Below are 16,691 nucleotides of genomic sequence, written 5' to 3'. Positions count from 1 at the left end.
AAGAAGAAACTGAAGAATGGGAGCATAATTAAAAATGATAATACCTGTTCATAATTTCATTTAATCTATAAAATACCTCTATGAGGCAAGCATTATTGGTACCATCAGCCTTTTACAGGACAAGAAACTGGGGCTTTAAAAGGTGGCATAATTTGTTCAAGCCCACATGATTAGTAAATTGAGGAGTTGAGATCTAAATGCAGCTCTGTCTGCCTGCAGAGTCTATTTTCTTAACTGTCTAGCTCCGGATAACACATGGTCTAGGGGCTAGATGCTGGAAACGTTATAATCATAAGAACCATTTATGCTGACCACTAAGTAGCTAGAAACAGCTTCTGGATATCCAGGAAGCTGTTTCAGGTAGCTGGAGCGGAGGTAAACATCACTCAAAGTCCAACCCAAGAGACTTCCCTGGTGGTGCAGTGGTTAAGAATCCGCCTGCCAATGCAGGGGACACGGGTTCAAGCCCTGGTCCGGGAAGATCCCACATGCCACGGAGCAACTAAGCCCGTGCACCACAACTACTGAGCCTGCGCTCTAGAGCCCACGAGCCACAACTACTGAAGCCCATACGCCTAGAGCCCGTGCTCCGCAACAAGAGAAGCCACTGCAATGAGAAGCCCGTGCACCACAACGAAGAGTAGCCCCCGCTCACCACAACTAGAGAAAGCCCACGCGCAGCAACGAAGACCCAACACAGCCAAAAATATACATAAATACGTAAATAAATTTATTTTAAGAAAAGTCCTGCACAAGTGTACCCATGAGCACCATGACAAGCACTCTCCTTGATGCAATGGAAACATTACTTGCTGATCGACTTCTATGGAATTCAAGGGTGTCTTGTGGTCACTAAATTAGTCTAGTAGTGGGAGTAACAAAAATCCCAATTCGTGAACTGAACTTGCTTGAGAACATTTTGAGAAGTAGATAGTGATTGGTTGTTTTTTTTTTTTTTTTTTGCAGTACGCAGGCCTCTCACTGCTGTGGCCTCTCCCGTTGCAGAGCACAGGCTCCGGACGCGCAGGCTCAGCGTCCATGGCTCACGGGCCCAGCCACTCCGCGGCATGCGGGATCTTCCGGGACCGGGGCACGAACTCGTGTCCCCCGCATCGGCAGGCGGACTCTCAACCGCTGCGCCACCAGGGAAGCCCAGTTAGATCAATTTTGGTACATAGATACAATGGAATATCAACACATGGAATATGCAGCTATTACAATTTTATGGTGGAAGAAAAAGCAGTGGCCTGCAAAAATGTTCACAATATACTGTTTCATTAAAAAGCAGGCTATAGGGCTTCCCTGTTGTAACGTACTTAAGCCTTGGGTTCACTGCCACCAGTGTAGTTTCATCATCATATTTTGACTGTTAAAGCTGCACCTCACCTCAAACACTTCCCCCCAGCCCAGTGCCATTTCTCCACACCCCCAGTCTTCTTGAGGTCTGTCTTCAGGTATAAACACTCAGAAAGTGAGTTCCTTCTTTCTTTTCCCATGACAGTTCCTTGCTCAAGCTGATATATCTGCAGGTGATCCCACTGCCACCTGATCTGACTGGCGAATATTTATCTTTCAAGCTTGTCCTGATCACCCTCTAAGAAGGTGAGCTATTATAAGCCATAATGAAATGATTGTTATTTTAACATTCAGTTTTGGGGTAATTTGTTATAAAGCAATAGATAACCAGACCACATGCACAGAGTGTACTACCGATGTGTGAACATGAACATATATACATAGAAAAGTATAAACTAATATAATACATAACAATAATAAACATTGAATTCAGGACAGTGGTTATCACTCTGGTATAGTTACGTGTTTGTTTTTGCTGTCTAGAGCAGTGGGTTTGTTTTTTTTAATAGATCTTTGTTGGAGTATAATTGCTTCACAATACTGTGTTAGTTTCTGTTGTACAACAAAGTGAATCAGCCATATGCATACATATATCCCCATATCCCCTCCCTCTTGAGCCTCCCTCCCACCCTCCCTATCCCACCCCTCTAGGTCTTAGCAAAGCACTGAGCTGATCTCCCTGTGCTATGCGGCTGCTTCCCACTAGGTAACTGTTTTACATTAGGTAGTGTATATATGTCGATGCTACTCTCACTTCGCCCCAGCTTCCTCCCCCTCCACGGTGTCCTCAAGTCCATTCTCTATGTCTGCGTCTTTATTCCTGTCCTGCCACTAAGTTCATCAGTACCATTTTTTTTTTTTAGATTCCATATATACGTGTTAGCATACGGTATTTGTTTTTCTCTTTCTGACTTACTTCACTCAGCATGACAGACTCTAAGTCCATCCACCTCACTACAAATAACTCAATTTCATTTCTTTTTATGGCTGAGTAATATTCCATTGTATATATGTGCCACACCTTCTTTATCCATTCATCCGTCGATGGACATTTAAGTTAGAGCAGTGGTTCTTAATTTGTTGTTGTTGTTTTGTTTTATTTGACAGTGATACAGATAACAAGTAGCGTTCATTTACAGGTCGTGTTCCCGTAGGCATGCACAAATATCCCCTGTTGGCCACTGTCAATTAGACTACTGGCTGTGCAACTCCCGACAGGAGCAGATCCAGGATCTGTGGGGTCTAAAGCATCTACAAATTTGGGGAACTTCTTTAAGAAAACAAATTATGAATCAAAAGTAGATTTGAAAGTAAATATTTAGAATAAGAAAAGAAATCCCCAGAAATCACGAATTTTATAAAGTTAACATTCCACAAATGTACAGAAAATTTATATTTTTATTGATTAAGCTCATGGCATACATCTCATACTTTTTTTCTGACTTTTTTGGCTGCATGGTCTTTGATTGGCTTTTCATATTATGTGAATTGGGATACTTTCTGAAGAGAAAATAAAGACAATTTAGTTTTTCCTCCAACATAGTTAATAAAATTTTCATTTATTGATAGCTTAGAAAAGTCTCTTTTAGCTTCATAACATTTTATTATTGATATGTAAATTTTTAGGATTATTGTCAAATTTGGGAAAATCTCTATCAGGTCTCTTTCAAGTAGGAGCTTCAGATTTCAGGGCATATCAAGTTTTCTTTTCAGTGACTAATCTCACATACTCTTTGAATTGAAAATGCATGGGGCGTTTATAATTGTATGTGCTGCATTTCGCAGTAGAGGCTTAACAGGAGAGAAATTCCATTTTTCATCATCACCGATGAGTACAAAATCCTCTTTTTACATTTTTACCCATCTAGTGGTTGGAAGAATCTTCCAGAGGCTACTTTCTGGCTACATACTTTTCAAACATTATTTTCCCTCCACTCCCCACATATACACTGTCGACACTTTTACTCCTGACCTTGCACATGTTCCTATCTCCTCTGAGTCTGAGAGCAGGAAGAGAGACAAAGGGGACATGTGATCTGGTCTGCCCCGCTAGGGCTTATATCAGGAAGTCGATGTTAAACAGAAAGCAGAGAGAGTTTGTGCCCTCTCCCCCATTTAGTACTCAGGGAGCAAACTGCTCCACTAAGTGTCCTTGCTCCTTCAAGAAATGGTCATAGCAGATTAAAAACGATGGTGCGGGACTTCCCTGGGGGTCCAGTGGTTAAGACTCCACGCTGCCATTGCAGGGGGCTCAGGTTTGATCCCTGGTCAGAGAAGAAGATCCTGCAGGCCGAGTGGTACAGCCAAAAAAATAAAAAATAAAAACGATGGTGCACGGAGGTTAAGTGGAAACAGGCCTTATTTATCCCTTCTGAGATCCCCTTGGCTGGGGCCTAGAGGCCACCACATACACCATGGAGGACTAGGAAGGTAGCTGATTTGGCAACCAGAGGTCATCGTTGTGAGTACAGAGTGTTCACCCTAAGCTAGGAGTCAGATGGATGTTGTAGGCGAGATTCATACAGGTATGCCACTCCAAGGTGCCCTGAACCAGCAAAAAAGAGCACTGGGTCCTGGACACACCAAAGAACAAAGCACAGGCAGGTCAGCTCCAGCTCCGCAGATGAGTGCAAGGTGCCTAGGGACCAGACTAGCCAAGCCACCTCACAGCAGAGTCCAGCAAGGCCCCGAACAAGACCACTGGGATCCAGATGTGTATCTGGGACCCTCCCCTTGCCAAGTGGGCAACCGAATAAGCTCTCCACTCTGTCTGCAACCCTCTGTGTTCCTTTAGCTAGTGCTTTAGGAGCAAGTAGAAACAATGGAACCTAACATACTAGAATTGGATTTTCAAGTCACAGGGGAAGATCCCTGGAATCCTCTACTAAGACTTATAAGAGCACAAGGAAAAAAATTTTTTTCTATTTCTTTAATTTTGTATCTATATGAGATGATAGATGTTCACTAAACTTATTGTGACAATCATTTCATGATGTCTGTAAGTCAAATCATTATGCTGTACATCTTAAACTTATACAGTGATGTATGTCAATTATATCTCAATAAAATTGGAAGAAAAAAATAAAGTGCATTTCTTGTACACAGCACAAAAAAAAGTAACATTTATCAGGTACTTGTATATGTCTGGTAATTCATGTTACCATAATAAGTATATTTATATTATATTACTTTTCATTTTTAGTTAAGTTTCACAGTAACTCCAAAGCAGAGGTACTATTACTATTTCCATTTTATACCAAGAAGCCTGAAGCCAAGAGAAATTAAATAATTTGCCCAAGGTTACCCAGCTTATAAAATAGTGGAGCTAGGCTTTGAACCCACTGGTAGAACTCAGGAGTTCACACTTGGAACTACTAAATTCTGTTCTCCTGTAGCAACTTGAGGAATTCCAGGTGTATGATACCACCAGCTCCTTGGGGTTGGCCTGACTATCCCCCACTACATGTCACCACGTGACATCAATGGCAGATCTCAGAATATAAGATTCCTGCTCCAATGTATCAGGTGTAGTCTGCTTCTCAAATCCAGAGCCCAGACTGCTTTGGAGGAGGGTCCCCTGTTGCTGGAGAAGAACTACACATCAGCTGTCACCACCCTGTGGATACCACACTGGGGCATGCTGGCAGTGGCTGACCACGTCTTCCATTCCAGAAGCCTATGGTGCCTTTTAAAGACACGCTCACTTCCAGCACAACCATGTTTTAATCCATGGAAATTCATCCTTAAAAATAACCACACTTGCTAAGGATAACCCAGAAACTGGAGCAGCAAGGGGTCGAGATTGCGATTCTGACTCCGTGATAAGAACCCTTGAAAACATATTTAACCTTTATGGACTTTCATTTCCACCAAACTGAAGGGGGTGCAACATACTACTATCATTTATAGGCTGGTTAATTTGTTTTTTCTTGAGCAAGTATTCGTGTTCAGGGTTCTTCTCTGCCCAGCCTTGCCACCTCCTCCAACACTCATCAGCATCTGCTTTCTTCAGAGCTCTTGAGGACAAAGCCATATCCTTGCTGGCAGAGAGAGCTAGGATCTGTGCCAAGCCTGCAGACTACTGATGCTCCTAGAGCCTCTGGTCTACTGGGTACCATGGCTGAAAGATGCCATACAGAGACAGCGAGATCAGCCTCCAACCAGCCCTGCTATGCTTTGCTCTAAGCAGTTCTGCGTGTGCCTGAAGATTCCCAAAGTCTTTCCTGAAGGGAGACTTTGCAGTTTTCTCCTCCCACCTCTTGCTGCCTCAAAGTCCCATGAAGCCATTTCCTCAGTTTCTGGTCTCATCCCTCTAACCAAGGTCTCCAGCAGCTTCCAAGAAGACAGGCAGGGAGCAGATGCTGTGCCTCTCCTCTACCTCCTGCCTCTCAGGCCCTACTCTCAACTAATCCGACCTGTCCTCCCATCAAGGGCACTGGATATTTGACCAACCCAGCACAAAACGATGCACATTAGTGATGACAATGGGTGCAAAGCTGAAAAGGATTTGAAGGAGAAATACTGTCCTCACTAACTGTATTTTGGCCCCAGCTCTGTACGGCAAAATTGTCCTGTAACAGATGTTAAAAATAAACACACTTAGGAATTTCAGCATGGATTAGATACTTTCCTCCTGTTCTTGTTTTACTGATACAGAACCAAAAAAGGGTATGTCCATCTGGGAAATATCATTTAAAAATTTTAGATCATGGACGTATTTAAATCTGGAGGTCATGACCAAAAGCACCCTGGATTCCATGCTGGGACTCTCTCCTTGAATACATTCATGTTTTCTTTTATTTCATCCTTCACTGATGATGACTGATAGGATTTATCAAATTCAGGTCAATGGAAAAAACCATGGGAAGCTCACCATGACTGGAGGTAGGGTACTCGTTCTTTACAAGATAAGCAGGTTATTTCCCACAATAAAACTTGTAGTTGTAGAAGAGAACACAAAGCCTCTCAGTGTAATACTTTAACAAGGAAAATGATTACAGAGTGGTTTTAGTATCTTTCATGATGCTTACTTGAGGCCTGAGGAGCTGGTAGTCACTCTGGGGGGAGGTTAAGTAGTATGTGCAGAAGACTAATACACGGCTATTTTCCAAATTAAGTCAGGAGAAATTCCACATGCACACACAGATGCTTTGGGGAGAGTGGAAGGAAAATAACGGGCCTCTGGTGAAGAGAAAGGAAAAGGGATATTAGCGGATAAAAGAGCTAGTTGTAAGCAGTCAAGAATGGGAAAGTGAGGCTAAGAGGAAGTTAGACTTATAAAGGTGAGAAAAAGCCCATTGTGGTCAAGAGCGAAGAAGGAGAAATTAGGCAACAAAAATTCAGGAACCAGAAAAGAAAAGAGAGAGTATAAGTGGGATATACTGGAGTCCCTCGTGAGTCTGGTCGATCTGCACCTGCTCACTAAATGATGGTGTTCCCAAGCCCCACAAGCAAGGAAATGAAGAATAAGGTCTTGGTTTCTAGTCTATCCTCTCCAACATCCACCAAAGCAATCTGGCCAGCTATTCTCTCTTGGGTGGCAGAGGAAAGGAGAAGGATGCAGACCCCAAAGGTGGGAAGGAAATATAAAGGACAACAGGCAGCAAATATCTTAATAAGAGAGACTTGGGAGGTGCTGCTGGGGAAACACGGAGAGAGGAGTGCAGGATCTACAGTGAGCTAGGATCTGGGAGACAGCCTCAGGGCGGCTTGCAAATGGAGATCGCAGCCAAAAGGCAACTTCCTAGGCTCATTGATCCTTTGATCATTTTTAGATCATTTGCAGTTCAATGAGTGAGGGGGATTTAAATCTAGGACAAAAATTTCCCTTAGGCTTTCTCTCTATCTCAATGCTCAGAATTGCTACCCGTGCTGATTTCTCAAACTAATCTCTGACAAGGAAAATGGATTTACCATGACTGGTTTGTTGTAATTAAGATCCATCCTGCTTTGGGCTGGGAGCAGATTTCTCTGAAGCCCATAAATTGCCGGATACCTGAACAAAGTTGGGATATTGTTAGCAAGGATGAAAGGAGGCGTGGTCAATGGAGAAGCAGTTCTGTCTGTCATAGATCAGAACATGGGGCATGACTTCCAAATACACCCTGACCAGCAGCTCCTCCTCTTCTGCTCCAACAATCCACTTGCCACAAGGAAAATAAACTTAGCCCCACACCCCCCAAATTTGGGCATAACTGAAGTAATGAAGCTAGGAGCAGCCTGGAAGCCCTGAGACTCACTCAAGAAGTCTACAATTACCAGAGAAATTAATGTAGTCATAGGCAGCTTATATTGAAACGTGCCACCAATTGAGAAGCGTAAGTTACACCACTGATGGTGACAAAGAACCTTCCAATTCTCAGTAAGTACCAGTTATGTGCTGTTCCTATTCAGCCCTTGACATGGCATGTTTATAGAGTTCTTGGCTTTCTACAAGACCCTGCCGTGTGGTTGAAAATCCTGTTTATCTTATTGTCACACGTATCCTTATAATACAGATCTTCTTCCACTCACGATGGAACAAATCCATGATAAACCCATAAACCTATCTTAAGTTGAAAGTATCATTAAATTGTAAAGGCATTTAATACACCTAACCTACAGAACATCATCGCTTAGCCTAGCCTCCCTTAAACGTGCTCAGAATCCTTATATCAGCCTACAGTCGGGCAGAATCATCTAACGCAAAGCCTATTTTATAAGAAAGTGCTGAATATTCATATAATTTATTAAATACTGGAAGTGAAAAATAGAATGGTTGCCTGGGAACAGAACAGTTGTAAGTGTATCGGTTGTTTACCCTCATGATGGTGTGGCGTCTTGCGGGGTGCAGCTCACTGCCACTACCCAGCATCACTGAGAGAGGACGGTACTGCACATCACTAGCCCAGGAAAAGATCAAAATTCAAAGTACGGTTTCTACTGAATGCATACCACTTTCACACCATCATAAAGTCGAAAAATCATTAAGTCGAAACATCACAAGTCAGGGACCATCTATATAGTCCTCTACAACTTGAAGTGACTTGAATAAGTTGGGTTTTTCCCACCAGAAAATCAGTTTAACCTGGAGGCTGAGGCTTGGGAACTGGATAAGACCTGCAGATTTGTTTTGTTTGTTACACAGTTGGCCTGCAAAATGATTTTTTTAAATTTTGAATTAATTATAAACATTGGAAAAATCAGCAAATTACACACTTTTTAAAAAAAATCTGGATTTCAGGCTTTTCTTGAAAAATCAGAAGATCTGGCCCCCTGGGCCAGCCTACCTACATAGTCACCATTGTCTGGTGCTGACTAGTGTATCCCCCCTTTGGAAGAGAAATAGATTCTCCAGCTCGCTACAAACCCCACTTCATATTCATGCTGCCTGCTTGATCTACCCCAAGCATTTGAACTTATGGCACCTGGCTACCTAACAAATATACCCATGGAGTAACCTAATGGACCTGAATTTAATAAACCCAAGAGTCAGAGCCAGTTCAATCTGAGATTGAAAAGCAAATACATACACGAAGGGAGAAACATATATGTATGTGACATGTGATCTCCTATCAGGAGATTTGAGACATGAGGCCCATCCCCAGAGGAAAAACATTCTGAAACTCATAGCCCCCCTCCCTCTCCCCACAAATCTTGGGAAGCTGCCCAGCCCGGATAAGAGAGAGTCAAACAGCCCATTGTTTTTGAGTCTAGTCTACAACAATCGCTGTGTCGTGGGAGGCCCCAGAGCACTAGATCTGATTACCTGCTGATCATGATTGCAGATTGCAGAACAAGCCTGTTCCCATTAGTGACTGTATACAATTACAATCTGATATGCTTTGGGGATCTTACCACAATATTCTTTTCAGGGATTTCTCATTTCTGCCACCATCCCCCAGACACAAGCACACACACTCTCTACCTTGATATGCCTGACAGCAGGGGGCCCAGATGGAGTCTGGAAAACTGGCTTAGTTTGATCAGCGCGCTATATATGTTTCTCAAGATCCATCTTTTCTTCCTTCTTTCATCCCCCCTTCATGACCACGCCCTTTAAAACCCATCTTCCCAATGAGAGAGTCCAAAACTGAAAGAAAGGGGGTGGAGGGTGGATATTTCCACCAATTGTTTTCAATAAGTGCCTAATTCCAAACTCAATCAGAACAGTTAAAATGTACTAACGTGACATCTCAGGATCTCAGTCAGAAAGAGCTAATATTCGGTATGAACAAAAATGTGCGTAATGTGACACACTGCTGCGTGTTGAAACAGAAAACCGAGTACGGATCCTTCAGCTGATGAGATGACAGAAACAGTTCTTAACAATTAGGACAGATTTTTTTTTAAATCAGCAAAAAAAGGAACTAAGTATCCTAGAGATTACTGTGGCCTTTGGAGAAATTTCTTTCAAACTGGATGCAGCCATAGGGAAATCAGGTTAGTGTAATAAGATCAGACATTTTGAGTCCAAAGCACCCCTTCAAGCATGGAAGGGCACAAACAATGCTCTCTCCTGACAGCCCCGGGTAAGACAGTCTTCTGTCTGTTCCGCTTTCTAGTGGACTTAGGTACATGCCTCCGGAAAATCCTGTTGAAAATAGAGGGGCTCATTCTACCTAAAAAGTTTTAGCGCTTGGAATGCAGGCTCTAGAGGAACATGAAGGAATTGGACATTTTCTAGAATTCCTTTCTCTTGGTCCTTTTATCACCCTAGGAAAGTGGAGTGACTAGGCAGGGAACCATGAACAGAGAGACATTGGTGGGTCTGCCTCCATCACTTAGTTCAGCTCAATTCAATCAGAATTTACTGGGTGCCTACTCTGTACCCAGCACTGTGCTAAGGCTATAACAACTATGAAAGGAGCCTGTGACAAAGCCCTTGACCTCCAGAACTTGTCATCTTTTGGGTGGGCTGAACCTATACACATGAAGGAATTAGGGAACAACACAAGAATATAACTGAGCATTAAAATTGATCTAAAGTAGTAAATCAACTATACACCAGTTAAAAAAATTTTTTTTGATCCAATGTCTACCTAATCTCAGGTTCCTTATCTACCATTTCACAAATGTATTTACAAAATTATAACAAATTTAATTAATTATAATTTAAATATATTAAAATCCATCATAGGTCACATTCTAGCAGAGCCAAAATTAGAAGATAGATAACACCAACTGTTAAGAAGAACATGGGGACTTCCCTGGTGGCGCAGTGGCTAAGACTCCGTGCCCCCAACACCGGGGGCCCGGGTTCAATCCCGGGCCAGGGAACTAGATCCCATATGCATGCTGCAACTAACAGTTCACATGCCACAATTAAGGAGCCCACGTGCAGCAACTAAGACCCAGCACAACCAAATAAATAAATAAATATTTTTTAAAAAAAGAAGAACATGGATCATTTGGACATCTCATACTTCAACGATGGGAGAATAAGTTGGTAAAACCACTTTGGAAAACTCTTTGCCTATATCTACGAATATATCTTATGATCCAGCAGTTCTACTTCTGGATTTATGTGCACGTGAAATCCATACATATTTTCTCCAAAAGACATGTATAAGAGTGGTCACAGCAGCACTGTTTATAATAGCCCCAAACTGGAAACAACTCAAATGACCATCAGTAGTAGAATATATGTGCAGCACAGTCAGGCAAGCAACTATTATAGACCAGTGAGAAAAAACAAACTACAACCGTATGCAATAATATGGATGAGTCTTACCAACATGATGTGGAACAAAAGAAGCCAGACAGAAAAAGATGACTACATACTATATGATTCCATTTGTTTAAAGTTCAAAAGCAAGTAAAACTAATCTATTGTGGTGGAACTCAGGGCAGTGGTTACCCTTATTCCATTCCGGGAGAGTAGTTATTGAGATGAAAGCCAGGAGGAGGATGCTGGGGTACTGGTAATGATCTATATCTTGATCTGGGAGCTGATTACATGAGTGTGTTCACTTTGTACAAATTCATTGCACTCTATGTGATTTGCACATTTTTGTATGTAATTTGTCAATTAAAAACTCCATACAAGGGTCTCATCAAGTATCACAAATGCATCAACATTTTCCTAAAGATTTCTATCAGTGGAGAAGTAAAGCCCAAAAGAGTTGTAGAAATTGACTTTCAGTAGTCTCTGACAAGGACCAGGAATTTCAGGATTCTGAACTCCCTGTTCTGTCACTGATTCTCCAGACAGTTTTAGGAAAACATTACTTCCAATGCCTCTGTTTTAAAAAACAGCAAGGTTGGCTTTCATTCTTCATTCACCATCTAATAGATTTACCTTTATGGGTGAGATATGTGAAATTGCCCAGCAGTCAGTACTTTTGACAATAAATGAAAATTCAAGTCCCTCATCATTTTCATGATAGGTAACAAAATTCTACTGCATCTAAGGGATGTATTGTTATTGTCCAAACTTAATCATTATCACTACATAATAATTGTGCTGATTCTCTGCTGAACCCACAGGTGAAGACTGGGCTGTCTGCCATGAACCTTTATGTGGAAGCCAAATCCTTTGCTCCTTCCCTCTCAGAGGAGTGGGGAGAGGTGTCCTCTCATTCCATACATGGATAGATTCTTTGGTTCTGAGGGGCCAGGAGAAGTAACAAGTCTTAGGAATGTAAGCCTAAGAGTTGGTTTTGATGGAAAGAGACCTTGTGCTATCACTTAATAGCTAGAAAATTTTAGACAAGTCGTCTCACCTCTCTAAATTTCAATTTACTCCTCTTTAATTTGGGGCCGTATCAATCCCTCTCCTACTTACCTCCTTGGGTTGTTTTGAGGTGGAAGTGAGATCACGTATTTAAAATTTTTTTGGAAACGAGAAAGTGCTATACAAAGTATTATAATTATGGGAAAATGCTCGCAGTAAACTCTGTTGGGTTCTTTTTAAAATGAGTGTCTATGTGAACCACTGCAGGATATAGCACAGTGAACAAGACAAACAAGGTCCCCGCTATCAAGCAGCTCATGTGGGGGGAGAGGACAGACAGGAAAACGGCAAACAAAAAGATAAGATGACTTTGATTAGTAAAAAAAAAAACAAAATGCTATGAAGAAAATAAAACAAAGCCGTGTAATAGAGAGTGACTAGGAGGTTTCTTATTTGTTGATCAGGGAAGGCTTCTCTGAGATGGTGGCATTTAAGCTGCGTCCTGAATGTGACAAAGAAGTTCTGGGGAGTGTTCCAGGCAGAGGGAACAGTAGATGCAAAGGTGCTGAGATGGGAGGGAGCTTGACAGTCTGAGGACCAGAGCGAGAGCCAGTGTGGCTGGAGCTGGAAGAGAGGCTCGAGATGGTCAGAGGGCGGGCAGGGACTTCACCACAGAAGACGTGGTGAGGGCGCGTCCCCTAGGGAAAGGGTGTAGGTAGAAAAGAGGGCACAGGACCAAGCGCTGTTTATAGCAGAGGAAGAACTGGCAGCAAAAGACTTTCCTCCCAGGGAAATAGCTGTGAAATCATAAAATCAGGCCTTCCTTCTGCCTTGCACAATTTAGGACAAACACCACGCAGGTTCCAGAGGTGGCGTCACTAAGAAGCTGATGAGTATAAGCTTCAGGGCGCCTCACTTGTACCAGGCTCTTCCAAAGCCCTGGGAGGCACCCTGGCGTATTTGCCATCAAATTTTATACTCTTTTTCTTTAAAAGATCTCCCCAAATCTTCCCCTACCACTGAATGCATCCAAATGCCATGGCAAACTTCTAGAATCAGAGCTGCAGCAACAAGTCAGGACCCTGAGGGTTGGAACTCTGTCTCCCTTGATTGCCTCAGGGTCCCCCGTCCAGTCCCGGAAGTCTGAGATGCTATTTCGCCTCTCTTTTCCTTACGAGGCCCTGGAGCCAGCCTTTCCAGAGTCTGGCCTCACTTAGCCTTTCTAGCCCGGTTCCCTGTGGCTTCTCCCAGCCGCCTCCTTCCTCCACCTCCACAGCCTTCCCCGAGCCTGTGCGAAGCTCTACCAACTTATCCCTCTTCCAGTCTCACGCGGGTCCTCTCCTGGCTCCGTCTCTTTGCACGTGCTCTTCCTCGTGCCTTGAAGGCTCTTTCCTCTCTCCTCCTGTCACGCTCTTGCTGAATGTTCATGCTCTGTAAAGCATCATGGTTCAGCTTTAAAGCTGTAAAGCACGAGGGTTCAGTCACGTCTTGTCCCCCTCCTCTGACTGCTGCTCCCAGGACACCGTGTGTATCACTCGATGAAGGAAGGCACCGATCTCACATAGTGGGGCTCTCATTTCCACGTCTGTCCTCCCCCGGATGCCCACCCTACACTGCAAGGGTGGATTCCTTGAGAACATATTCTGTTCATCTCCCGCTTTCCCCTGCCCATCCCAGGACCCGGTACAACATCAAGTGGTGAATCAGTGGATGGCAACTTCCCAAATTCTTGGCAGGAGAGAACACGAGGGTTTGAGGAAACTTCTAGTTTTGCCAACAGACCTCTAAGCATGTAACACATTTATTTCATTTCATTTCATTTTTTTTATAGACGCATGCATCCCAGCAAGCCCAATATCTAGTACATACTAGGTGCTCCATAAGTGGTTATGGACCGCTTGGTTGTGCACTTACTCTCGCAGGCGAGGCTGTGGGCACTCAGCACCCCTGCTCCTGGGAGGAGCCCACACTCCAGTGCCAGGTGGAGCACGACAATCATTCTAAACAAAAATAAGTAATAAGATCATCTCAGTGGTAAGTGCAATGAAGACCATTTTAAAAGGACTACAGATCGGGAAAGGGAGCTAGCTTGGAGAGGGCGTAAGGGATGACCTCTCTTGAGGTGTAAATGATAAATGAATCTTGTCCTTGGGGAAACTGTCTGCTTCTCTAAGGGGGTCTGGCTTGGTGAGAGCTTGTTCTCCTGGAAGTTTTTCCTGACGTCCTGCAAAAGGAACAAAGCTTTCTTTTCCAGAGCAGTCACTGGCCATTCGTCAGGCCACTGGATTGCCGAGCTGGCCTCAGTGTTTACTAAACAAACCAATGTGATTATCCTGTCAAGATCTGAAAGAGAAAGACAAAAAAACTTAGCACAAATACAAGGCCACCTATTCAATTAAAGCTGCAAACCAGGGCAGCGAAAAGGCTGAATATAAAACAGTCAGGGAGAGTTTTCATAAGAGTGAGTTACATAACTTGAGACTTGCTTGAGACTCGAACAAAGGCGTTCCTATCTCAAGGTTAGAGAAAGGGATTAAGACTAGGGGCAGCTTCCAAGCACTTTTCCTATATACTTTCTGCCAACAATGAAGCTCAGCGCTGGGAACTAGGGGTGACAGAGGCTACACAGCTAGCCATTCCCGGGGGTTAATTAGGGCATCTTCTGGGCAAGTCATGGTTCCCCCGTGGTGGTATAAGTATGGGGTTTCAAAATCTTTACCATTCCACAGTTACTATAGGACTGGACCTGCTGACGTCCAGGCTGTGGCCACTTCCCCTCCACCACACTACCTGCACCTTCTGACACCTCCATGGGCCCGCGGTCTGCAATCGATGGCTGAGGTGACAACTGGGTGTGCCCCCTGCCCCCAACAAACGACACTAGCCCCCAACCTGCCCACCTGAAGCCTTCTCCTTCCTCCCTTTCCTTTCTCTTCTCCTTCTCTCTTCTTTCTCCTCCTTCCCTTCCCCTGGCTATGTCCTCAACCCGCTGGTGGCACAGAGGCACCTTAGCCATTGCTTTCTCTTCTTTTTTTTTTTTGCGGTACACGGGCCTCTCACTGTTGTGGCCTCTCCTGTTGCAGAGCACAGGCTCCAGACACGCAGGCTCAGCGGCCATGGCTCACGGGCCCAGCCACTCCGTGGCATGTGGGATCTTCCCGGACCGGAGCACGAACCCGTGTCCCCTGCATCGGCAGGCGGACTCTCAACCACTGCACCACCAGGGAAGCCCTGCTTTCTCTTCTTGGTGGCGCTGGAAGGCAGTGTTGTCTGGAAACAAAATGTTTCTTTCTCTTTCAGCCTCCTCTTCTCTCTTCCGGTCCAAGCCTTGCCCCACCTAGTGGCCCTTCCTCTGCCCCCCAGCCTTCCCCCACAACCTCCTCAATTATCAGTACAGTACTAGAAAACCAGTCAGGTTTAAGGCAGAACCCTCCCCAAGATAACTGCATTTCAATAGGGCACTCTTTAACACCCAACAGCTTTCAACAAGAAACAGAGTCGTGACAGTGGACACATTTAACAGATAAATACTCAGAGACTGGGCTGTCCTGACCTCCCTTAGATGATAGCTTAGAGGCAGCCCAGTCTCTGTCCTGCTGCTCGAAGGGCAATCAGAGCTACCCAATGGCCCGCACCACGTCCTTCAGAGACCAGTAATCCCATCCTGGGGTCCATCACCTGCCCTGGCCAGACTCTTCCTTTAGTGGAAGCTATATTTGCCATGCTGTAATCCGAGGTCATGTCTTCCGGTGTGATTCTCCTTGGGGACATACAACACTGGTCAGCTCAGAAATCCTGACTTACACAAAGAGAAAAGGGCTACTTCTGAGCCACCTGTGCCAGTAGGTGGGTGGCTTAGTGCTTTAAATCCAGCAGAATGGTCCAAGCTGGTTCTATGGACAATGAAGTGCTTCTTTGTCTCAGGGACCTGCCGGACCAGGTTACAGTAGGAGGCAGGCTCTGGCAGGATTGGTAGTTTCCCAGGGGTGCTGGGAATTACACAATCTCTTGCTGGATGGACAGGCCGAACTGGCAGGCTCCCTGGAATGGAATGAGGTCTTGGGAAAGAGCTTTTTCCCTGCAACTCTGCCAGCATCCCTAATCATTCTGGCTCTAGATTTGGGGGCTTTAAACGACAAAATGATAGGTCTGAAATTTACTTTGCCACTCCAGAGAAAATTGTAAGACTCCCCGTAGGCTTCAGAATTTTAGAAGAGTTAGTTTTGAATAACGGGCTTTTCCAAAATCCTGCCACACCAGCGAAGCGCACCGGAGAGAATGACAACTTGCATTTCTGAGGGACCAGGTCCCGCGCTGCCCTTTTCCTCTTTACTGAGCAGTGGCCGTCTTAGATTTGCATCAAAACAAAGGATACAAGCCCCAAACTGGGTGGCTGTTGCTGGGTTGTTTTGCATTTTTCCATCATCTGATTTAGAAAGCACTAAGACCTTTCTCGTTCCTTTTGGTTCTCTCCAAGTGGAATGGTCTTTTAGGTCCAGCATATTTTGAAATAAGTAATGGGGTCAGAGAGAGCATGTGTTTAAATTTCTAGTGCTGCTTTTAGAACAATCAGAGGATGAAATCTTCCCAGGGTGCCCAGTGTTCCCAGAGGGCAAACCCATACTGTGAGTCAGCCAGGAAGAAGGGATGGTTAAAACAGGGAGAGGGCTGCTTCTCCAGC

The sequence above is a fragment of the Globicephala melas genome, chromosome 12 (genome assembly GCF_963455315.2).
Source record: "Globicephala melas chromosome 12, mGloMel1.2, whole genome shotgun sequence".
Lineage (NCBI taxonomy): Eukaryota > Metazoa > Chordata > Mammalia > Artiodactyla > Delphinidae > Globicephala > Globicephala melas.
This window is presented reverse-complemented; position numbering follows the sequence as displayed.